This window comes from Mustela nivalis (assembly GCF_964662115.1).
Source record: "Mustela nivalis genome assembly, chromosome: 17".
NCBI lineage: Eukaryota > Metazoa > Chordata > Mammalia > Carnivora > Mustelidae > Mustela > Mustela nivalis.
The window spans coordinates 18,472,910-18,497,499 of record NC_139036.1 but is presented as its reverse complement, the minus strand read 5'-3'; the positions used below and the strand labels follow the sequence as shown (position 1 = coordinate 18,497,499).

At 48.8% G+C, this 24,590-nt stretch overlaps 1 protein-coding gene across 5 annotated transcripts in view; it reads left to right on the top strand.

Annotated features, from left to right (window-relative positions):
* RPH3AL (rabphilin 3A like (without C2 domains)) overlaps nt 1-24,590 on the top strand; it is a 169,452-nt gene that overhangs the window by 23,698 nt on the left and 121,164 nt on the right. For 2 of the 5 annotated variants that reach the window (XM_082707174.1, XM_082707179.1), the window contains exons 1-2: nt 3,500-3,582; nt 15,105-15,271. The gene's annotated coding sequence lies outside the window, so the exon portion shown is untranslated. Of the gene's footprint in view, nt 1-3,472; nt 3,583-15,104; nt 15,272-24,590 lie in introns of those variants that run through there. The other 3 variants (XM_082707177.1, XM_082707180.1, XM_082707176.1) reach the window with 2 other exon arrangements.

Sequence of the window (24,590 nt, the reverse complement as noted above, 5' to 3'; positions counted from 1 at the left end):
ATCACAGGTCCGGGCCTCCCACGCTTCGAACTGATTGGTTATAAATTAGCGGGGGCGGGAGGTGTTACCAATTTATTACAAAGGATATGTTAAGAGATGCAGACGAACAGCAAGATGAAGAGGTGCATTAGGCAAGGTACGTGGGAAGGGATGCAGAGCTTCCGTGCGGTCTCTGCGGCGTCACCTTCCCAGCGCCTCCATGCGGTCACCAACCCCAAAACTCTCCCAACCATTTCAGTTAGGATTTTTGTGGCGGCTTCCTTCTGTCAGCAATTTGGTTAAATCTTTGGCCATTGACCAGTAAGTCAAGTCCCAGCCCTTTCCCCCCGCTCTGCTCCTCAGAGATGGGAGCTGAAAATTCCAACCCTTTAAACACAGCTAGTTCCCCCTGGCAACTGGCTCTTCCATCTTTTGGGCATCCTTAGGGTCTTTCCAAAAGTCACTCCTTAATACAGACTCAGGTTTGCTTGAGAGGGGCTTGTCATGAATGAGAAAAGACGCTCCTCTCACTTGATCACTGGAGCTGTTTTAGGAGTCTGGGGCAAAACCTGAATTTTATAACAAAAGATGCCCCTATTGTTCTTACCACTCCAGAAGTTGGAAGTGTTTTAGGAACTCTGGTTAGGAGTCGGGAAGAAGACCAAAATATATATTTCTTGTCCTATCACAGTATCACAGGAGGGAAGAGACAAGTCTCCCATACAGAAGAATTCCAAATAAATTATGTAGGTACCCCCCCAAAAGGAAGGGAAACATAACACCCCACTCCTTAAGTGTGGTCTGTGCGTAGTGACTTCCCTGGAGACAGTAGCTTTGGAGTGAAGAAATCTTACACTACCTCAGTTTGGTAATCAAAGCCAAAACTGTGATAAATTAGGGCAACAGTTGTAAACTCTTGATATTGATGTGGGAAACAAAGGCAAAAAAACCCCAATTATTTAATTTCCTTACTACCTGTAGCCCATTCACAAGTCCCTGAGACTGACAGAGTGACATTCCTCTAAGGACTCAACTGCCTCAATGTTAATACTTTGCTAAGGGCAAAAGGCAATCCTAGCCTGACAAGTCCCCACTCCCCACACCAGGATCCTGTAAGTCTACTTAAACATGTAAAAATTCCTTTGGAAACTTCCTTCATCTCTAAACCCCCCAAGATATGTTTTGGCAATCCCCCAACCATATGGCCCATGAGACCCAGAAGGGTCTCATGACTCAGGTTTTATTAGACAGTAATAAACAGCATTTTCCCAACAATAGCTAGCCATCTCAAGGTCCTGGAAACCTTGCTCCCAAAATTTCTTAGAGACTTATGCTACCTCTAACCCCCTCCCAACTTGTGAGTACTCCTCATGATGCCGGTGCAGCTCTTTCTGCCCATGTGTCCTGTCCCCGTGCTTAAAAAAAAAAATACCTTTTTGCACCAAAGACATCTCAAGAATTCTATCGTGGCCCTCAGTTTCGAACTCTAACATCTTTCCTACATCAGTATGATGGGAGGAAAATGGGTCCTTGCCTATCCTTACCTCCTATCCTTAGTCCCAGTGTGACTGTGAAAAACACAGAAAAATCCCAGTAATGGGGCATCCTCCAACATACCTGACAAGTATATGTAGACTTGAAATGAAAGCAGGCTCTGTCCCTAATTTAAGGCACTGACTCTTTCAAAGCTGTCTTGGGCCTCACCCTGTCCTTAGCTGTTGAGCACTCTTGAAACTCAACACTTCTTTGCGTCATCCACCAAAATCTACTCACACAGAAGTGTTGGGGATAAATCTTCTCCAGGTGGTCAGCAGTCCAAAGAGAAACTAGTTTCCCCCAGAGGGGACAAGTGCTCTGTCACCAGCTATTGCAAAAGCAGGAAGGGCACACCTCCTGGAGGGTGGATTTTGGGCGGGTAGCTGGGGTAGAGCCTGTAGAATCCTGGCAGCCTTGAGATTTTAGGGTTAGTGAGGTGATGGTGATAAAAATTATGTTAACAACTCCTTTTATTTATTTATTTATTTATAAGATTTTATTTATTTGACAGACAGAGATCACAAGTAGGCAGAGAGGCAGGCAGAGAGAGAGGAGGAGAGAGCAGAGAGCCCGACGCGGGGCTCAATCCCAGGACCCTGGGATCATGACCCTAGTGGAAGGCAGAGACTTTTTAACCCACTGAGCCACCCAGGCGCCCCCCTTTTATTTATTTTTTTAAAAAGATTTTATTTATTCATTTGAGAGAGAACGCCCAAGCATGGGGGTGGGCAGAGGGAGAAGCAGACTCCCTGCTGAGTGGGGTCTCAGCAGGACCCTGAGACCATGACCTGAGCCTAAGACAGGTGTTCAGCTGACTGAGCTACCCAGGCACCCCTGATTTTTTACAAAGAGCCAGGTCTTGGGTCATTTGATCCTCACAGTAGGACTGTTCTGTCCGTTTTGCAAATAAAGAAACTGAGACTTAGCCCCTAGCTACCATGGTGATTTAGATTTAAATTAAGGAAAATTAAATGGAGTTTAAGAATCAGTCTCCTACGACAAGTAGCTAGTGGGCAGCCCAGCAGTATGTGATTTCTTTCTTTCTTTCAAGATTTTATTTATTCATTTGAGAGAGAGAAAGAGCATGAGCAGGGAGGAGAGGGGAAGGCAGGCTCCCCAGTGAGCAGGGAGCCAGACAAGGGACTCAATCCCAGGACCCTGGGATCATGACCTGAGCTGAAGGCAGATGCTTAACCGACTGAGTCACCCAGGCGCCCCGAGTATGCCATTTCTGTAATTGTGGGAAGTCTGGTGGATGGTGCTAGCTTAGAGACATTTGCTCACATGGCCAAGATCACATCTCCCATGGGGAAGATCCATATCCCAAATGGAGGTCTCCCGCTGGTACAGGTTGGGGTTGCTGTGTGTCTGGAAAGCAGGGCTCTGATTTGGTGATCACTCAACTACGGATTTCTGGCGTTCTCTCAGGAAGTCATTTTATAAATTTTGGGAGGGTAGAGTGGAGGGTTGAAGGACTTTAGCGTAGCCTTCCATTCTTCCCCCTCCCACCTCGAGGCTCAGAGTGGATAAGATGGAGAACATTGCAGAGGTTCTTAAAATGGTGGAACCAAGTCATCAGGCTGTTGAAAGCTTTAGCTTTTTGTTGCTGCTTCCTTGAGTGACTGTAGCGTTGTCTCCATTTGCCCCTCCATCAGTGGAGGATTCGTTCATTGAACAAATAGGATGCTGACTTCCAGCGGGTCCCGGGTTCTGTTTCAGGCTCCAGAACCCATACCCGCCTTCCGTTTGCGTCCAGGGATTATTAGATTAGGTCATTTTTGGCTTTGGGGACTTGAAGCTCCTTAAGAAAAGAGTGATATTTGGAATCCAATATCAAAAAGAAGCCATCGACACCCGTCCTATGGAGAGAGCTGCTGTGTAGTGGGGCCCTCGCCGACCGGGTGACCTCAGGCCCGACTCCCGGCTCGCGGCCACAGGTCCCAGGGCGGCGAGGGGCGGGGCGGGGCGGGGCGGGGCGGGCTGGCGCCGGGGTACCTGCGGCGGCCGGCAGAGGGCAGCCAGGGAGCGCGCCCGGCGGCAGAGCCGAACCGCCCCCCCCCATCCCAGGTGAGTGTGGCTAAAGTGGGGCCACCCCTCGTCCGGGGCCCAGTCTCGGAGGGCCGGGGGTGGGGGTGTGTCTGGCTCCTAGCGGGGCCCAGGCGGGCGCGCGGGGCGGCTGCGGAGCGGCGGGCAGACCCGGGAGCTCTCGCCTCGCGGGTGGGGGCGAGCCCCGGGGGCCGGCGGGGCGTTCCAGGCCCTGGAGCCGCACTCCCGTCCCCGCCGCGCCCGCCTCCCGTCTCTCCAGGAGCTCGGGCTGGACCTGAGCGGCCGCAGGCAGCGCCCCCCGTCCCGGAACGGCGTGCGCCCCGGGCCTGGCCTGCTGTCTGCCCCGGGCCCGCGAGGGAGCGCGTGGTGCGCCCAGGGGTGGGGCGCCGCGGTGGGCGAGGCGGGGGCGGCCGGGTGGGGGAAGGGAGTGGGCGGCGAGCGCAACTGCAGACGCCAGGCGGCGCTGGGGTGAGCGTTCCCCGCGAGCAAGTCAACAAGTGCCGTGTTTACCGAGCGCCCGCCGCCGGCTGCCCGCCGGGGCGCGCACGTGCGGCAAAAGGGGCCCGGGTGTGGTGGAGCCGCCGCTCCTCTGTGCTCAACCTGCCCTCGGTGTGAGGATCCCACACTCCGGGTGATTGGCTTGGGGCGCCTCGGTGGGCCCGGGCCTGAGCTGTTGCCCGTCGTTAGGTGGTCGGGAGTGGGACCCCTGTGGCACGTGCGTGCCCAGAAGTGTGTGAGTGCGGGATGCGGGTATTTCTCACTGGCCAGACGGGATTCCTCTGGTTCATTCTGCCCTCGTCTTTCAGTGTGGGAATCCTGCCCTGGGTTTGTTTTCTCGCCCTCCAGAAAGCCACTTCCAGCCATCAGGCAGGCCCTCCTGTTTTTCCCAGGCAGAAGACTTGGAGAACTGTTGAAATCCATCCAGGGTGCCTTGTTGCTTTCAGGATGCAGGCTCGGGGCTCCTAGTGGTGCCCATGACAGTTGCGCTGTTGGGGCAGAAGCCCCCTTTTTGGGGTTCAACAAGGGCTCTGCCGGGAGGTCTGGGATTTTTGTCCTGCCTGGCTTCGGGGAAGGCTGAGGACCTGATTTTTCCATCTGGGTGGTCTTTTACGCCACCCCCCCCCCCCCAATTCCTTCCCCTGACGTCGTTCTAGGGAGAAGTGTGATGCAGAAGGTGGAAACCCTACAGTGAGATCAGGGCCAGGGGGATTCTGCTAAATGATCAGGTTCCACCTGTGCTGCTTCATGGGACTCTTTGATCTTCCTAGCAGCTGGGGGCTGGGGGAGCCAGGGGTGGCCCTGGGCACCCTGCTAAAGAGCATTGTCGGATCAAGGGCTATTGTCCAGTCTCTGCACCTTCTATTCCCTCCCCTCCACCTTGAGCGAAAGTGCTCTTCCTGTCCATGCCCCTCATCCTCTTGCCTGTGACATCCACTTGCCCTCTCATCTTTGGGGTGGGGGCGGGGAGGAATCATGCATCAGAGGCCTAAGCTTCATTTCTTCTTTTCTCTCACTGTCACATTTTCCAGACAAGTGCTCTGCACCCGGTGCCGGCCTCTCAGCTCCAAGCTGCCCTTCTTAATCCTCTGCAGCCTGGTGCAGCCCAGCCCCACCACTGCTCTGCTGGAACTGCTTTCCTGAAAGTCATCTTGTTTCCAAACACTGCTCTTGTTTGCTGCCTTGGTCCTTCCGCCTGGGGAGTGGACCCTGTGTGCATGCAGCCTGCTCTGCAGTCTGCTTTGCTGTGATTTCTAGGGTGTCCTGCTCTTCTTGTTTGGTTCTTCTCCATTGTTCTTTCTCTTTGGACCCCCCCATAGCGGGATGTTTTTGGGGGTGCTGTGTTTAGCTTCCCAGAAGCTCTCTTCAGCAGCCCCATGGGGCAGCCCCCCTCTCTGGCTTCTAGCACCAGTCCTGGCCCCGCTCGGATGCTCCAGTGACCTCCAAACTTGGTGCATCCGAGTCTGGCCTCCTCCTCCCAGGAAGCTGCTCTCACTTGCTTCTCGGGAGTGGGGTTCCCTTCTCCGTTATACTCCCTTCTCCCTGAAGTATGTCTGCCTCTCGCTGCCCCTCTGTGAACCGGCTACCATGGCAGGCCTTGAACATCTCGGGCCAGGCTCTGAGGCCCTTTAGTGGATCTCTCTGATGCCAGCCATTCAGTCTGGCCTCTGCGGTCCATCTGCTGCATCACCTGTAGATGGATGGTCCCTGACTCCTGCTTTCGCCCTGTGGCTGACCCTCCTCCCACAGCAATCTTCAGAGGCTCGGCATTCATTCCACACAAAGCCATTCCTCCCACACAAAGCTGATCTCTTCCTCCCAGAGTTGAAGTCTCCTCCTTTTTGGGCCCTCACTCTCCCCAACCAGTTGCCAGGCCTGAAGCTTCTTCCCTCCCTACCATGGTCAGCCCTTTTGTCCTTACCCTCCGGGACCCCCAGCTGAGTCCTGTGCCTTGGGAAAGCTTTGTGACTCCTCCGGCCACACTGGGGGCCCTTTTCTTGGCTTTTCCTCTTCATCACACCCCTGGTGCAGCTCTCTGCTGCTGATCTCTGGCTCTTTGGGCCCCTGAGGCCTGTTCCCTTTCTCCTGGATCCCTGGGACCTAAGCCCCTGCAAGCACTCGAGAAAGGACTTCCCAGCCCCAAACATCTGGGCATACCTCCCTTTTATCCTTCAGTGTCTGGCTGAAACCACACCTCTGGCCTAGACTCTTCCAGCCTTCCGGATCACCATCTGTCTACACCTCCTCTGAGTTATGGATGGATTCATTACAGTTTGTGCCACCCAACTGAATGCTTTGTTCTCTGCCATCAGCCTCCAGTTGTATCGCGGGTGTGAGAGAGGATTTTCTGGCCCCACACCACAGCGGCTGTTTACTAAGTGGTCATTAGGAGTGGGGCAGGGTGCTGATCTTTCCCGTGTGTGTGTGTGTGTGTGTGTGTGTGTGTGTGAGAGAGAGAGAGAGAGAGAGATTCTCCCAGTGCCTAGAGGGGTGGGTGCTTCAATTCTGCCATCATTGTCTCTTCCTGCCCATGAGGACACCAACCCAGAGAGCCTGAGCGACTTGCCTTCGTCGCAAAGCTTGTAGGTGGGCAGGGCAGAGGCTGGAACTCCAGTCGGCCTGACTTCCAAGACGTTTCCAGTGCTAGGATTTGCCATTTGGGGAAGCGTGTGCTTCCGTCCAAGGAATCTTCTTTGTCCTCTTGGCACCTGGCCCAGGTGCGTGGGCTGTGCCCGTGGCGTGGTCAGCTGGTTGCTTTGGGACTCCAGGAAAAGACTTTGTAACAGAACAGATGGTTAATGGCTGGGCAAATGACTCAGGGAGGCTGTGACATCTGCCCTGAGGCCCTAGAAACAGGACGGTGTGTGTGTGTGTCTTTTTTTTTTTTTTAATAAAGATTTTATTTATTTATTTGACAGACAGAGATCACAAGCAGGCAGAGAGGCAGGCAGAGAGAGGAAGAGAAGCAGGCTCCCTGGTGGGCAGAGAGCCCGAAGCGGGGCTCAATCCCAGGACGCTGGGATTGAAAGACCCTGGAGCTGCACCCAAGAATCAAACAGCATGCCTCCACTGGATGCAAATTGCAAGAGGTTTATTGGTTACACAGGCGCCTGCGGACGCATCAGCCTTTGTGGACTGAGCGTGCCAGGCTAGGTTGGGGAACAGATTATATAGGGCAAGGGTTGGGGTGGCGGGAAGCAAGCTTACAGAAGCAGATGCATGGTTACAGGGATCTGATTGGTTAATTTAAATCAAGCATTGTCAGGCACTGGGTTTAAGGCAAGGACACAACGGTTTGTTCTGGTGGGCCTTGGCTCAGCACTCTGGAAAGTCCAAGGTACACTCTATTCCTCATTTGTCTTCCCTTTTTGACAGGCTGGTTGACCATAGACAATAGACATCCTGGTATGTGTTGCCATCCAGCTATGGGGACAATCAAGCCTTCAGCAAGGGGAGAGGGGGTGCTGTGGGGACATCAGGTTACTTAAACAAGCCTTTAGAAAGGGGAGAGGGGTCTTTCAGGATCATGATCTGAGCCGAAGGCAGAGGCCCCAACCCACTGAGCCACCCAGGTGCCCTGCGTGTGTGTCTTAAGTAAAAGTTGTGGTACAGAGAACCCTGCAGGGCCCTCTGGTAGCTAGGGTCATATCTGTCCCCTAAGGCACTTTTACCTTTTTTTTTTTTTTTTGGTCAATAAAATCAACTCCCCGCCTCCCCCTCAAACTGTACCACCTTCAACCTTCAACAGAAGAAGTTTCCTGGTCCTTCCTTCCCTCTGCAGGTCACTGTCATATGAAAATGAATTCCAGCTGTGAAGTACGGTTGCCATGGCAACCACTAGCGTGAGGCCCTGAGTCTCTTGCTCCTAAGTCTCTGTACTGTAAGCTCTGAGGGGCTTTTTTCCATCTCTGTCGTCTAAAAACACAAAATACTACGCTTCACTCTCTTCTTTTGCATAAACATTAAAAAATGTGTTTCTTGGGCAGTGGTTGCTGCTATTGCTGGACTGCTGGCATGTGCCGTTAATAATGACTCTAGAAAGATGCCCCTGGGTTTAGGCCATATTTTGAGTGAGGGCCATCGCACCGCGTCTTCAATGACTGGAGAGGCGGAGAGGGGTAGTGGTTTGGTGTGGTGGGGACGGCTTTTTGGTGCCACTCTGCTCCCCTGGGAGATGGCTGAGATTGCCTTCAGTCGCTGCCCTCTTCTGTGTTAGAGTCTTGCTAGGCTCTCCTGGGGGGTGGGCCTCCCAAAGCAGGGTGCATCACGGGGGCTGAGAGAGGGTGCCTTTGGCAGTGGTCGGAGCTCCTGACATTGACTAAGACACTGTTCTCTTATTTCATCCTCATCCAGGTGAAGGGCAAAGTATTTTTATTATCCCCATTTTATTTTGTTTTTATTATTTATTTATTTATTAAAAGACTTTATTTATTTATTTGACAGAGATCACAAGTAGGCATAGAGGCAGGCAGAGGTGGGAGGGAGGAAGCAGGCTACCTGCTGAGCAGAGAGCCCGATGCGGGGCTCGATCCCAGGACTCTCAGATCATGACCTGAGCTGAAGGCAGATGCTTAACCATCTGAGCCACCCAGGCGCCCCATCCCCATTTTATAGGTAAGGAAATTGATGTGTCGAGAAGCGAAGCGCTTGCCGGAGGACACACAGCAGTGGTACTAGAAGGTGTGGCCCCTGTGGCCAGTGCCCTTTACTTGGTGTAGCCCGTGGAAGGACAGTGTTTAAAAACCAAAAGGGTGAATTGACAAGGTAGGCTATGTTGGCTTTCTCAAGACTGAGGCTTAAAGTGGTGGTTTTCCACTTTTTATTTATTTATTTTTGCAGTTTACCTCTATTTTTTAATTTTTAAAAAATACGGGGCGCCTGGGTGGCTCAGTTGGTTAAGCAACTGCCTTCGGCTCAGGTCACGATCCTGGAGTCCCCGGATCGAGTCCCGCATCAGGCTCCCAGCTCCATGGGGAGTCTGCTTCTCCCTCTGACCTTCTCGCCTCTCATGCTCTCTCTCACTGTCTCTCTCTCAAATAAATAAATAAAAATCTTTAAAAAATATATATATATTTATTTATTTGACAGAGATCTCAAGTAGGCAGAGAGGCAGGCAGAGAGAGATGGGGAGGCAGGCTCCTCGCTGAGCAGAGAGCCCGACACAGGACTCGATCTGGGGACCCTGGGACCATGACCTGAGCCAAAGGCAGAGGCTTTAACCCACTGAGCCACCCAGGTGCCCCAGTTTACCATTTTTTAAAAAAAGATTTTATTTCTTCATCTGAGAGAGGGAGAGAAAGTGAGCACAAGTAGGGGAGAGGGCATGAGTGGGGAGCCTGATATGGGGCTTGATCCCAGGACCGGAGGATCACGACATGAGTGGAAGGCAGACGCACAACCATCTGAGCCACCCAGGTGCCCTTTCAGTTTGCCAATTTTTTTTAAAGATTTTATTTATTTATTGGACAGAGATCACAAGTAGGCAGAGAGGCAGGCAGAGAGAGAGGGGGAGGCGGGCTGCCTGCTGAGCAGAGAGCCCAACTCAGGACTCTATCCCAGGACCCTGGAATCATGACCTGAGCCGAAGGCAGAGGCTTTAACCCACTGAGCCATCCAAGTGCCCCACTTTGCCAGTTTTTATGTCTTAATGGCAAAAGGCTGTGGTGAAAAGGCATGTACTCAAATGTTTGTAACAGCGCTGTTTGTAATCGCCAAAACACTGGAAATCACCCAACTGCAGTAGGATGGACAAATAAATTGGGGGAAATACACAGGCTAGAACACTTGACTATAGCGGGGATGACCCATTGACAGGCACACGGTACACAGATGTATCACACAAACCATATGATTGAGTCTCTTTAGCTGTTCCACCACCTGTAAATGTTCAGACTATACAGTTACTCGTGACTCCAAACTGCCATGAAGACTGTTCCAGAACTTTCCACCTGTGCACACAGGCCGGGGTTTCCTTAGGGCACATCCTGAGAAACAGAATCCTTAGGTCATAGGGCAGATGCATTTTTTATTTTAACAAATTGATGTCCACGTGACATTCCTTTCTAAGCCTCAGATCCCATGGCTTTATCAACCTGGTCCCTGTGAAATTTCCTCTGGTCGGTTTTGGCCCTACAGAGGTTGTTCTCCCTGGTATACTCTGTGCCCTAGCTTTGTCCCATGGCTCTTCCTTCCTACTCACACCATCACTCAACAACGAGATGGGCTGCCCCGCTCACTTCCACGCACAGGCCAATCGGCCACTCCTCCCGGCTACTCCGTGAGGGGACTCGGGTGGGGAGGAGACCCTTTTAAATCCAAGACACTGCATTTCTGGGAATCAGGATGTATCCTCGGTGAATGAGAAGGGGATTGAGGGCAAGCAAGAGGCCACTTTATAAACCCCAGCATCAGCCCAGCTGCTCGGATGGCCAGATCTAAAGACGAAAATTGCCAATACGTTGCTGGCTTGCGCACAGCAGCGTGAGTCAGGCTGGGCTGGACAGTGACGATCACTCACCCTCCTCGCCAGGCAGACACACTGTAGCATCATAACACTGCCCACAGTCGTCATGGCATCCCCCAGCTGTTGGGCTGCCATGGTGTACTAAGTGCCTTTACATAAGGTGCTCACTGCGTAACTCTGGTCTTACATAAGGTGCTCTGGTATTTTTAGCAGCATGCAGCTCCGTATGAAAGGAGATGCTCTCCCATTGAATGCCGCTCCCTTTCCAGGCTGGCCTGGCTGTCAGAGGGTTGAGGATGTCTGCGCTGAGGACTGTAGCACCTGCCGGATTCTGCAATTTCTCCAGGTCCGCCTGATACCCCACAACCAACAGAAAGGGATGCACGTCACCTTGATTGCCCCCAGGCATCACAGCAGCAAGAAAAGGGCCATTACACTGACTTGGCCGATTCCCCACCAGCTACATCCAAGCTTAGCAAGTGCTCCCCAAACCCAATAGAGTGGAGGGGGACAGGAGGAAACCAGAGCTGATCTGGCCCTGCTTCCACATCCCCAGAGATGGCCCCCCAGAACCTGGGCACCCACCTTTGTATCACCTCCCAACTGTCACCAGAAGTCTAAGGTTCCAGGTAGAGTGAAGTCAAAGGGGTGGCATGTCTTTATTCATGTCTTGGGTCTAAGGTCACTGCTGCCTTTATTCTGGTTTTGCTAAATCTTTTTGTTGGTGGTGGTGTTGTTTGTCAGAGCAGGGACCCAAGTAGAGGTGCAGCAGGCAGAGACAGAAGCAGGGTCCCCGCTAAGTGAGGAACCCCATGAGGGACTTGAACCCAGGACCCTGGGATCATGACCTGAGCCAAAGGCAGGTGCTTAACCCATTGAACCACCCAGGCGTCCTGTTGCTAAGTCTTGAAGTATGACACACATACAGAGAAGTACACGTAACAAAATTGATGAATTTTCACAATATGAACACACATGTGACCAACACCCTGATAAAGAAAACATATCATTACCAGCCTCCTAGGAGCCTTCCTTATGCCTCTAGGAACCTATGACACTGACTTCCAACACCTTCTATTTGTTTCGCCTTTTTTGCACTTTATATAAATGGAATCGTATGGTACCAGGTATGAGTAGCTGGGAGTGGTGGTGGCCTATTGGCCTGTAGCTTTGAAAAAGAAGTAGTTAGAGGCATCTGGGTATCTTATTTAAGCATCTTTCGGCTCCGGTCATGATTTCAGGGTCCTGGGATCAAGCCCCGTGCAGGGGCTCTCTGCTCAGCCAGGAGTCTGCTTCCTTCCTCTCCTTCTGCCCCTCCCCCTGCTTGTGTGCGCTCTCATTCTCTCAAATAAATAAAACCTTCTTTTAAAAAAGAAAAGGAATTAGATCTTTATATAACAATATAGATGAAGGACCCCTGGGTGGCTTAGTCAGTTAAGCATCCAACTCTTGATTTCAGCCAAGGTCATGATCTTTTAGAATTGTGAAATCAAGCCCCAAGTTAGGCTCTACACTGGGTATGGAGCCTGGTTAAGATTCTCTCTCTCTCCCTCTTGCCTGCCCCCCTAAAGCAAAACAAAACTATATATATAAATATATGTACATATGAAATAATATAGATGAATCTCTAAGTCTATGGGAGGAAGAAAGCCAAGTTTCAAAGTGGTAAATAGATTATGATGCTATTTGTAGAAATATATACACATAGTCCTTTATACTTTATATGAGTATGCATCCATGCAGCACACATCTATATGTAAAAGCATATACAATGGTCTAGAAAAATATGTTCCAAACTAATAATAAAAGATGTTATCTCCAGGGAAGGGAGAAGGGGACCAGATTTGTGTGTGTGTGGGGTGGGGATGATCAAAAGGAAATGTATCCTTCTCTGATATTTAAAATTTTTAAAATTATATTTAAATTGATAAGTTAATTCATATACCTCAAATAATTCACTCATTTTAAGTATACAATCTATTTAAATCCATAAAAGGAAGAGTACTTATATAATTAGAGGTTAATACTAGTCTAACCCCCTTTGTGATAGGAGACTTTCCTCAGTGCATCTCTGAGCACTGGTGGACTGTGACATGCTCACTGTTTAGTGCTTGGCTTTTTTTTTTCTTTTAAAGATTTTATTAATTTATTTGAGAGAGAGAGAGAGTGTGTGTAAGCATGAGAAGGGGGAGGGTCTGAGGTAAAAGCAGACTCCTGCCCAGTGGGACTCGATCCTGGGACTCCAGGATCATGACCTGAGCTGAAGGCAGTTGGCTTAACCCACTGAGCCACCCAGCGCCCCTAGTGCTTGGCTTTTAAGGGCAGCTGGCATAGGTGGAAAGTCTTCCGTTGTTTGAACTGAGCTAGTCTCTTTGTTGCTCTGCCTCTGAATCTGTCCCTTTGGAGCCATCTCAAATCAGCCTTTTCCATGGGCTGGGATTTTCACTGGTGCAAGATCCCTGTCATGCCCACCTGCTCTGGGGAGAAATACTCCCCCCTTAAAGGGGTTCCTTGTAGAGTCTGTAGGGTCCCAGGGATCACGCATTCCAGATCCCAGACTGTGCTGGGCACCTGGCTCGAAGCCATCCTAGAGTTGTGCAGAACAGGACCCTCTGCCCTGATGTTGCTTAACCACGACCTAACACTTTTTCAAAGTAATGGTCTTTTGAATTATAAAAATAACTCACATTCCCTGTGGAAATTTAGAAAACACACAGAAATGCAAGAAAATAAAAGCCATTGATTCTCAACCCCCAGAGATAACTGTTGTTTAACTGTTTTAAAATTGAGATCATTCTATATACATGATTTTATAACCTGGATTTTATTTAACATGTTTGCTTCTCTGTAAGAACGATGATTGACACACATGCAACACACCTTTTTCTTAGTTCATGGTTTTTAAATTATTTTTATGTTTATTTTTATTTTTTTTAAGATTTATTTGAGAGAGAGAGCATGTACATTCACTCACATGTGGACAAGATATACACATGTGGATGTGTACCTCACCTGTGTACAAGAAGGGGGAATGGTGGGGGGAGGGGCAGAGGGAGAGAATCTCAAGCAGATTCCCTGTGAGCACAGAGCTGACAGGGGGCTTAGTCCCACGACCCTGAGTTCATGACTTGATCCAAAATCAAGAGTTGGACTGACCAAGCCACCTAGGTGCATCTGTTTTTTTTTTTTTTTTTTTTTTTAAGATTTTTAAAATTTATTTGAGAGAGAGACAGTGAAAGAGAGTATGAGAGAGGAGAAGCAGACCCCCTGTGGAGCTGGGAGCCCGATGCCAGACTTGATCCTGGTACTCCGGGATCATGACCTGAGCCGAAGGCAGTTGCTTAACCAACTGAGCCACCCAGGTGCCCCGGTGCATCTATTTTTAAAATTTTTTTAATATTATATTTAGGGGCACCTGGGTGGCTCAGTCATTAAGCAGCTGCCTTCGGCTTGGGTCATGGTCCCAGGGTCCTGGGATTGAGCCCCGCATCAGGCTCCCTGCTCAGTGGGAAGCCTGCTTCTCCCTCTCCCACTGCCTCTGCTTGTGTTCCCTCTCTCACTGTGTCTCTCTCTCTGTCAAATAAATACAATCTTAATAAGTAAAGATTATATTTATTTGAGAGAGAGATTGAGAGAGACAGAGGGACAATAAGCACGAGCAGGAGATAGGGACAGAGAAAGAGGGTGAAACAGGCTCCCCACTGAGCATGGAGCCCGATGAGGGACTCAGTCCCAGGACTGTGGGATTATGACCTGAGCCAAAGGCAGATGCAAACTGACTGAGCCACCCAGGCACCCAGCCCTGGGATTTTTTTTTTTTTTAAACGTTTCTTTTCTTTCTTTCTTCCTTTCTTTTTTTTCTTTAAGATTTTATTTATTTATTTGACAGACAGAGATCACAAGTAGGCAGAGAGGCAGGCAGAGAGATAGGGGGGGAAGCAGGCTTCCTGCTGAGCAGAGAGCCTGATGTGGGGCTCAATCCCAGGACCCTGAGATCATGACCGGAGATGAAGGCAGAGGCTTTAACCCACTGAGCCACCAGGTGCCCCTTAAACATTTATTTTCAACTGGATATGTTGGAATATAAGAAGTTACTGACTTAAAAAATTATTGTGAAATGTATGTATATAAGAACATATAAAACATACATGTACAGTTTAAAGGAGAATAATGAAACCGATGTCTGCCTACCTAGCTTAAGAAATAGAGCACTGCTAGCCCTTTAGAACTGCTTTTCTACCTCTCCTTAAATGGCTCTCCCTCTTTCCCACCCCCAGGGGACGCACTAACCTGGATTTTGTTATAATTATTAACCTTCTGTCCTTCATAGCTTTACCATACAGGTTTATATCCTTCAGCAATATATTGTCGGATTTTTGTATGCTTTGAGGTATTGGCAGTGGACTCAGGCCGGATCCCTGTTTAAACTGATGCGTGTGTTTATGTGTTGTTGACATTCACCTGTTGTTGCATGTGGCTAGTACCCAGTCTATTTCTCCCTGCCACTTGTTGATAGGCATTTGGGTTATTTCTGCTTTTCTCTACTATCACCAACATCCTCTCCATGTGAAAATTTCTCTAGGATGTTTACTTGGGAGTAGAATTACAAGGCTGTAGGCTCGTGTGCTCCTTCACCTCCTGTCCTTTCGAAGCCACGTGTGCTCCCCGAAGCCCTGGACCAGAGCATTGGTTGCTTGGTTTCTTCACCAATCCTTGATACCATCCACTTTCTTCGTTTTCGTCGGTCTGGTGAGTAGGAGCTGATATCTTACTGTCGTTTAAACTGGCGTTTGAAGGGGTGCCTGGCTGGCTCGGTTGGTGGAGCATGTGACTTTTGATCTTGGGGTTGTGAGTTCGAGCCCCACATTGGGTATAGAGATTATTTTAAAAAATAAAATAAAATCTTGGGGTGCCTGGGTGGCTCAGTTGGTTAAGTATCTGACTCTTGATTTCAGCTTAGGTCATGATCTCAGGATCCTGAGATTGAGCCCCCAGTTGAGCTCCATCCTGGCCCTGGAGTCTGCTTGAGATTCTCTCCCCCTCTGCCCCTAACCACTCCCTGCACTCATGCTTTCTGTCTCTCTCTCTTAAAAAAAAAAAAAAAAAGCAATAATAATAAAATCTTTTTAAAAATTGGCATTTTGATAATTATGGCTAACACTGAATGTATTTATGAGTGATTTGTGCTTCCTTATTTATGCACCTGTACTTTTCTTTATCTATTTCTTTCCTATTTGACTTTTTGTCTCTTCCCTCCCCCTCCTCCAGGTAGTACCCTATTAGATTATTACTGATTCAAAAAAAAAATATTGGATTCATAAGTGATCCTCCCACATTCACATTCTGGTACTAATTCTTTGTTTATTATGTGTAATAAACACTTCTCCCAGCTTATGGCTAGCTTTTTCACTATCTTAATCGCATCTTTTCTTTTTCTTTTTGAAGATTTTATTTACTTATTTATTTGTCAGAGAGAAAGAAGAGCACAAGCAGGGGGAGAAGCAGGCTCCCCACTGAGCAGAGAGCCTGATGTGGGGCTCAATACCAGGACCCTGGGATCATGACCTGAGCTGAGGGCAGAGGCTTAACCCACTGAGCCACCCAGGCATCCCCTATCTTTTCTTTTTTTTTATATATATTTTATTTTTTATTTATCTTTAATTTTTGTATCTCTTTTGAGAGTGAGGGAGGAGGACTCCCTCAGAATCAACCACTGTTTGGATTTGTTTCCATCATGGACCAATTTTGCCTGTGCTAGAACTTCTTATGAATGGAATCATACAGTATGTACTCTTGTGTCAAAGGCTTCTTTTTGTTTTAAAGATTTTATTTCTTTGGCACAGAGAGAGACACAGCGAAACAAGCAGGGGACACAAGGAGCACAGGGAACACAGTAGGGGGAGTGGGAGAGGGAGGAGCAGGCTTCCCACTGAGCAGGGAGCCCGATGTGGGGCTCGATCCCAGGACCCTGGGATCATGACCTGAGCCGAAGTCAGATGCTCAACAACTGAGCCACACAGGCGCCCCTTGTCAAAGGCTTCTTCCTCTCTCACTTGACATAATGTCTTTTTTTTTTTTTTAAAGATTTTATTTATTTATTTGACAGACAGAGATCACCGGTAGGCAGAGAGGCAAGCAGAGAGAGAGGAGGAAGCAGGCTCCCTGCTGAGCAGAGAGCCTGATGCGGGGCTCAATCCCAGGACCCTGGGATCATGACCTGAGCCGAAGGCAGAGGCTTTAACCCACTGAGCCACCCAGGCGCCCCTGACATAAAGTCTTGATACTTGTCATTGGTGTGAGCTTACTTTTGATTGCTGTCATGCTCCATTGTATGGATATGTACCATTTACTTACCCACTAGCCTATGGATAGACCCCTGGGCTGCTTTGAGTTTTTGGCTGTTGTAAACAGAGCAACCCTGAGTTCCTTGTTGACATATGTTTTCAGGTGCCTTATGTATTATTATTTGTTTTACATGTTTTACCTCCGTAGGGAGTAGTAGAATTGCTGGGTCATAGGTTAGGCCTAACTTTTTTTTTTTTTTTAAATAGTATAAGATCTGTTTCGAAAACTACTCACATCCTAAGTATACTGCTTGAGTCATTTTTGAAAGTGTACGCTGTCATGTAGCCATCACCCAGGTCAAGGGGTGGGATCTGGGCCCACACTGGGCGGGTCAGCGGGGCTGCCATTCTGGGATCTGACACTTGTGCTGAGTCAAGCAATCAAGGAAACTAGTGGAGTCACTGTCTTTGCAGTGTTGCTGAAGAGACTTTGGGGACCGGCTTCTTGCCGCTACTAGAGTTCCTGTTTTTTTTTTTTTTTTTCCCACATCAGCGCCTTCAGCCTTGCCATTGGTTTTGAGCTAGGAGGTATCCCTCTGGTGAATTCCTCTGTGCTCACGTCAGCCGTCCTGGCTTCTGTTGCTTGCAGCCAAACTGCTAGCCCCCATATTTTAGTGGATTGCACCCCTCATCTTGCTAGAACTCTCTTAGCAGTGGAATCTGCTTTTAACCAATACCTATATTTTTCTATGACCCCATTTGAACCCTTGGACTCCTGGGCTAACAAGGTGAGCTCTCGGACAAGTAGTCACTTTACGTCTAATTAAAAAGTTGGTGGCAAAGCTACTTCAAACGTTTGGGCTTGGCAAATCTTTGTTTTGTTTTGTTTTGTTTTCTTTCCCCTCTAACTTTAAATTTAGTTTGGAGTTTTGGAACAGTTTTCTCTCGGTCCCCGGTGGGAAGTTAATGGAGAACGCTGTCTTAATTTAGAAGATGAAATGTAGGAGTGTGTATGATTTTCTGAACTTCATTTTTGGAAACCAGGTTCATTTCTCTTGCTCCTCCAAGTGGAGCGCTTGGGGGGCCAGAGGAGGGGGAGCTCGGGGCTCTGATCAGAAGGTAGACCCAGAGTCGGGGTTCTTCCACACCATCCCTCAGGGACCGTTTGCCTAAGAAAGCTCAACATCCAAATCGTTCTATTCTAAGTGGGGCCTCATTGAAAGTAAAAAAGGAAATGAAGTCATTTCTGGTTGCTCTTTTAATGTCATTGAATCACACCGATTAGTGATAGGAGACGACCCAATTCCGACTGGTGTCTGAGTTGTCACAGTGCTTGTCCTCCTTAATGTCAGGGTCTGGGAAAGTGTTTGATCAAGGGGCAGGGTCCATGGGTGACGTTTGCCAAAAAAAGGTCAGAGACAAATGTGAAGTCCTTTCTAACCTCAAATGATAAAACCCAGTCCAGGCTGTGTCTCGGGGCAGCTGCCTGAGTGGCCCGCATTTACCGTTTCCATCCGAGGGCCCTTCTGGACGGCCGGTTCCTGCAGCCGTCTCTTCGCGCCAGTTCTAATTTTCGAGGCGCTCTCCTCATTTGTGGAAGCCTCAGCTTTGGGGTCTAGACGTGAAGAGCTTTCTCCCACTGTCTGGGCTTGTTAGGACCTTACGCTTAAGACTTGAGCTCAGCAGAAACAGGCCCTGGTTCTTCCCCACGTAGCCTCCCCCTCTCCCTCTGAAGGGTGCTGCCAGGCCTGTCATTCAGCTGCTTGGAGCATCTTGCTTGGCCTGAGCTGCAGGTAGACATTGCTGTGGTAGGTTTGCCAAAGTCATTTTTGCAAGCTGAGTGTCCTATGAGGGTACCATACAGAAGACGGCTTCTTCTTACGTAGTTGATGACAGTGATTTTCCAACAAATGGACATTAAGTCTCTTGTTTTCATGTTACCAGTGTACTGTAATAATTTTCCAACAGTGGGGAGAGAAGCACCTCGGATAAAAGGAGCCTCCTCTCATCCTGCACAAAATGGGTCATGGGCTGGGATGGCCTCAGACTGCCTGTAAACCTGTCTTTGGATTTGGGTCCCATGGTGAACTGCATTACCCTCGACAGGGTGATGGGGGATAACTTGGCAGGGAGGGACCTTGGGACCAAGCAGGCCTTGTGTGGCATGTCAGTCGCCTTCACAGAATTGAAACTTGATGCCTGGGTCCCTCTCTGGGGTCCTCGAGGAGAGGACAAGCCAAGGGAGCTGCCAGAATTCAGTTAGGGACGGACCTCACTTTGCGCAGGCCTGTCTGGAGCATGGGTTGAGGAGCTACTTAGGGTTTGAGGGTTTGCCGCCACAGGTCCCTGCCCTGGAGCAGCCTCCCTGACATCACTCTGAGGGCTGAGCTCTGCGGACTGATGAAGAACATGGGCTCCTAGGGCGTTAGTGTTGGAGTCTAGGGCAGGCATGTGGGATGGCCAGCACGTTGAGATAGCTTGGGAGCCGCTGCGCTCGGAGGAGGGCTGGGCGGCGAGGAGGGCTGTGTGCTGGGGTGGCAGGGTTAGTGGGGGTGGGAAGGTAAAGTGCCCCAGAGGCTGGCGGGGGGCGGGTTATCCGCAGGAGGCTCATGGGCAGTTGTAGGGTTCTGACACTTAGGCGAGGCCAGCAGGTTGGTAGAGCTTCGGAAGCTGAGGGAGTGAGGCTTCAGCAGAGAGGAGGGTGGCCTGTAGCTGGCCCAGAGCCAGAAGTGCCCCGCGTCTGTAGGATGCGGTGGGGACCTAGCATGAGCAGCGCAGAAGCTGGATTGCTTCCTGGGTAAGGGGCAAGGGGCTCTGGGTTCAGACTTAGAGGTTTCATCCTGCCTCTAGCACTCCTCTGTGACCTTGAAAAGTTGCTTTGCCTCTCGACCTCAGTTGCCTCATCTATAAAATGGAAACAATGAGTCCCTGTGTTGCTGTCGTGAGGATGAAATGAGAAGTCTTGGACAAAGCATTTAGAACGATGCTTGGTATGTGGGTGAGTGTGATTCTTATTGCTAGTAACGAGTTCTTGGTTTGGCCTATGGGGTGTCCTCTGGGCCTTGGATCCGCCTGCTAGTGGGGTTCATACTCAGACATCAGTGCTATATCAAATTCTGGAACCCACGTACCTGCTCCCTTTCTGTGGAGCTGTGAGCTCAGTGAGTTCGATGTGTCTCTCAGTTTAATCTTCAGATTTCTGGTGGCATCTCCTCTTTCTGCTCTCTGCCTGGCCTCTGTTTTCTTTGATCCCTAAGTATATTTGTTATTGTGTTTAGTCCCCAAGCTGCCTCAAGCCCTCCTTGAAAGAGACAGTTATACATTTTGAATGGATGAGTATAACCTTAGATTATACCTTGAATCAGGGTAACAATGTAAGGCATAGGCTCTGCCTGCCCATGTCTCTGCCCACTCCTCTTTACCTGAGTTTGGGGGAATCAGTGGAGGCCCCAAGAAGGATCAGTAACTGGGAACGCCCACCCCAAATCCACTGCAGAGAAACCCAGATTTTTCTGGCTGTGAAGACGCACTCTCAGGCCGTGTTGGGTGTTGGTGAGAGGGTGGTTGGAGGAGGACAAAGATGAGCTCCCATTAACCTCCACTGTGTGCCTGGTACTGTGCAGGTACCTAATCCACTTTGGGCTTCTCCAGCAGCCAGAAGGCTGCCACTCGGGATCATTATCCCAGGTGTGGGACTGTAGAATTCTAGAGTGTTTATTCTGTAAGTCTGGAGGAGGGAGGTGGGTCTACCATAGAATCAGTTTGGACCCAGTCGTGGGCCATATGAAGGACCAGATGGAAGACCTTCCCCAGGACTTCCTTGTGTTCCTCAAAACTTGCCAAGACATATGTCTCAGTCATCTCTCGCCACAATATTGCCGCATAACAAACCACCCAAAACCCACCAGCATATGTCAGTAAGTGGTTATTCCTCATCATGGGTCTTTGGTTTGGGTGGGGTCTGGCTGACCTAGGCTGCGCTCAGTGGGATTTGTTGACTTCACGCTGGGAGTTGGGTTTAGGTGTGTTCCATGTGTCTGATCATTTGCACCAGTGACCATCAAGGTATGTTTGTGTCATGGTGACAGGCAGGAGTACAAGAGAGCGAGCTCAGGGGCACAAGCACATTTCAAGCCTTCTCTCACATCATATCCGCCAACATCCCATCAGCCAGTCCCAGGCCATGTGTTCAGTCCCAAGCCAAGGGACAGGGAAGTACACTGCCCACCACAAGGCCATGGCAGAGTGTGGCTATCTTATTCAATGACTGGAAGTAAAGAATTGACCCCAGTAACTCAGTCTACCTTGAGATGACTTTCATTCATTCACTCTAAATATTTTTTTGAAAGACTACAGTGTGCTGTCACTGTGCTGCCTCTGGGGATAGAGCAGTGAACAAAACAGTCCTGGTTCTTGCCTTATGGAACTTCTAGTGAGACACACACACACACGTGTGAATGCACTCAAGAGCTACTTCTGTTGTTAATTGTTTAATTACAGTTGTAATCATCCCTACAAAAGAGAAGTAAAGAGTGCTGGGGGGCATGTGCAAAAGGGCCTGACCTAGTCCAGGGAGGAGGAGATGGTTGAGCTCAGAAATGAAGGGCAAGACTTAATCTGGCAAAGGATCCCTGATAAGACTTACGGCTGACTTCTCATCAGAGACCATGAAAACCAGGAGGCAGTGGGGTGACAAAGCGCGCTAACACAAAAAAGACTGTCAACTAAGAATTCTACATCCAGAATCAAATCTATCCTTCAGAAGTGAAAGAGAAATTAAGACATGTCAGACAAATCAAAACTGAATTTGTTGCTGTCAGCCATGCCCTACAAGAAATACTAATGAGAGTCCTTCAGGCTGAAATGAAGGACACCAGACAGGAACTCAAATCCACATGAAGATATCAGGAGCACCTTTAAAGCTATAGATGTATTTTTTTTGAATTCCTTTCTTTTATCTGCATAAAGCAATAGTTATAAAACTGTGTTGACAGGGTGATAACCTTAAGAGATGTAGTTTGCATAGCAATAACAGCACAAAGGAAGGGGGAGGAGACAGAGCTCTATCATGGTGGAGTCTTCGTATGTTGATTGAAATTGATTTGCTGTTAATCAGAGCTAGATCATTTTAAGTTAAAATGTTAATTGTTATCTCCAGGACTACCACTAAGAAAATAATTTAAAAATATGTGGTAAAAGAGAACTAAAATGGTATGCTGGAAAATCCCTATTTAACATAAAAGAAAGCAGTCATGGAAGAATGTAGGAATAAAAAGACATGACATAGAGAAAACAAATAGCAAAATGGCATAAATCTTATCCATAATTGCATTAAGTGCAAATGGACTAAAAAGTCCAATAAAAGACAGGGATTAACAGGATGGATAAACCCAACTCTATACTGTCTACGAGAAACACACTTTAGATTTAAAGATACATGTCAGTGGAAAGTAAGGGAGTAGAAGAAGATATACTACATTAGCAGTAACTATGAGCGAGCTGAGATGGCCACGCTGATAGCAGAAAAAATGTTTAAGACAGAAATAGTGACGGGTGCCTGGGTGGCTCAGTTGGTTAAGCAGCTGCTTTCATCTCAGGTCATGATCCCAGCGTCCTGGGATCGAGTCCCGCATCGGGCTCCTTGCTCGGCAGGGAGCCTGCTTCTCCCTCTGCCTCTGCCTGCCATTCTGTCTGCCTGTGCTCGCTCTCCCGCCCCCCCCTCTGATGAATAAATAAAATCTTTAAAAAAAAAAAAAAAGACAGAAATAGTGACGAGAGACAAACAAGACATTTTGTAACTGTTAACTGATCAGGAAAACATGTCAATTATATATGCACCTAACAAGGGACCCCTGAAATACTCAAAGCGAAGACTAGCAGAGATGAGGGGAGAAGCAGACAATTCAACAGTCATAGTTGGAACCTTCAAGGTTCCAAAGTAGTAGATGGACTGGGGCAGACCAGACCCGCAAGGGAACACAGGGCTTGAACAACCCTGTCAACCAGCTAAGACTGACAGATGTCTACACAGCACGCCTCCCAACAGAAGCAGAGTCCACGTTCTTCTCAAGGGCTCATAGAGTTTGCTCCAGGAGATAACTGTATCCTGAAATAAGCTTCCTTAAATTTCAAAGGATCAAAATCCTTCAAAGTATGTTCTCTGCATACAGTGGAATGAAATTAGAAATCAGTAACAAAAGGGAATTTGGGAAGTTCACAAACAGATGGAAAGTAAGCATGGCTATCTAGCCAATGGGTCCAAGAAGTCATGAGAGAGATTCAAAAATACTTCGAGATATAAGAAAATGAAAATACGACATGTCCAAAGTTCTGGGATGCAGCTGAATCCGTGCTTAGGAGGAAATTTATGTTAAAAGTGCCTGTATTGGGGTGCCTGGGTGGCTCAGTGGGTTAAAGCCTCTGCCTTTAGCTCAGGTCACGATCTCCGGGTCCTGGGATTGAGTGCTGCATCAGGCTCTCCGCTCAGCAGGGAGCCTGCTTCCTCCTCTCTCTCTGCCTGCCTGTCCGTCTACTTGTAATCTCTGTCTGTCAAATACATAAATAAATAAATCTTAAAAAAAACCAAAAGTACCTGTATTAATAAAGGAGAAAGACCTCAAATTAATAATCTTCCACCTTCAGGAACTGGAAGAAGAAACGAAATCCAAAGTGAGCAGAAGGAAAGAAATAATAAAGATTGGAGCACAGATAAACGAAAGAGTAGAAAAGGCCACCTGTTACCATTTATATGAAAAGTCCAGAATATGCAAATTCATAGAGAAAACAAGGGGATTAGTGGTTGTTGGGAGGTTGCTGAGGGGAGGGAAAATGGGGAGTGAGTGCTGGGAGGGGGTGGGCTAGCAGGGAGGATTTTGGTTTTATTTTCAGAGCAGTAGGAGGCTCCTGGAGGATGGACCTAGAGAGTTCCATTTTGGGTTGCATTTTGAAGAGCTCTCTGTGACCTTGGAGGAGAATGGATTGGAGAGTGTCATCGGTGGTTTTGGGGAGGCCTCTGCATTTCAGGGAGGTTATTGTTCAAGGTTCTCCCCACTAGATGGAGCCAGACCTCCCCGGCCACGATTGGAACCCCCCTGGGTGTTCTTCATCAGTCCAGAGACTGGCTGAGATCTCCTGGCTTAACGTGTGGTCAGGAACGGACCTCATATTCATCCGGCTAACAAGGGCTAGGTGGTTGCAAGCAGTAGCCATTGAACAAAAATGGGAATTTCTTGCCAGGTCACTGGAGTATCTCATGGAAGCTCAGGCCGCTGGAAGGGCTGAATCAAGCCCATGGACCCAAGGGAAACACAGCAGCCCTCTCTCTGACTAGTGTTTGCTTCAGCCTCATGTGGCCTCTTGTTTCCCACCGCACACGATCGTTTTCTTTCCTGGGTACCCACATGGGGAAAGTGGGCCCTCCACCAGCTCCTGGGTTTACAGCTTACTCTTCCAGAAAGCAGTTGAGACTCAGCTCATTTCCCAGATTTTCAAGGGGAAGGATTTCAACATCCCTGCTTGCTCGGGACGCACCCCCCAGAGGGTCCATTGGGCCTGAGGAGGCTGGTCACGGTGTAAATGCTGGGCTTCTATAGCGCCCCCACCCCAGAAGACAGTTGGGCAGCAGTGGTAAGGTGGAGGAGGGGAAGGGTCATCAGATAAAGGCCAGGTTCTTTTACGGCAGAGTGCATCCCCAGGGATAATCTACACGAGACCTTCTTCTGTCACTTGACCTGGTTTGCAGATTCATTCTTTTTTTTTTTTTTTAAAGATTTTATTTATTTATT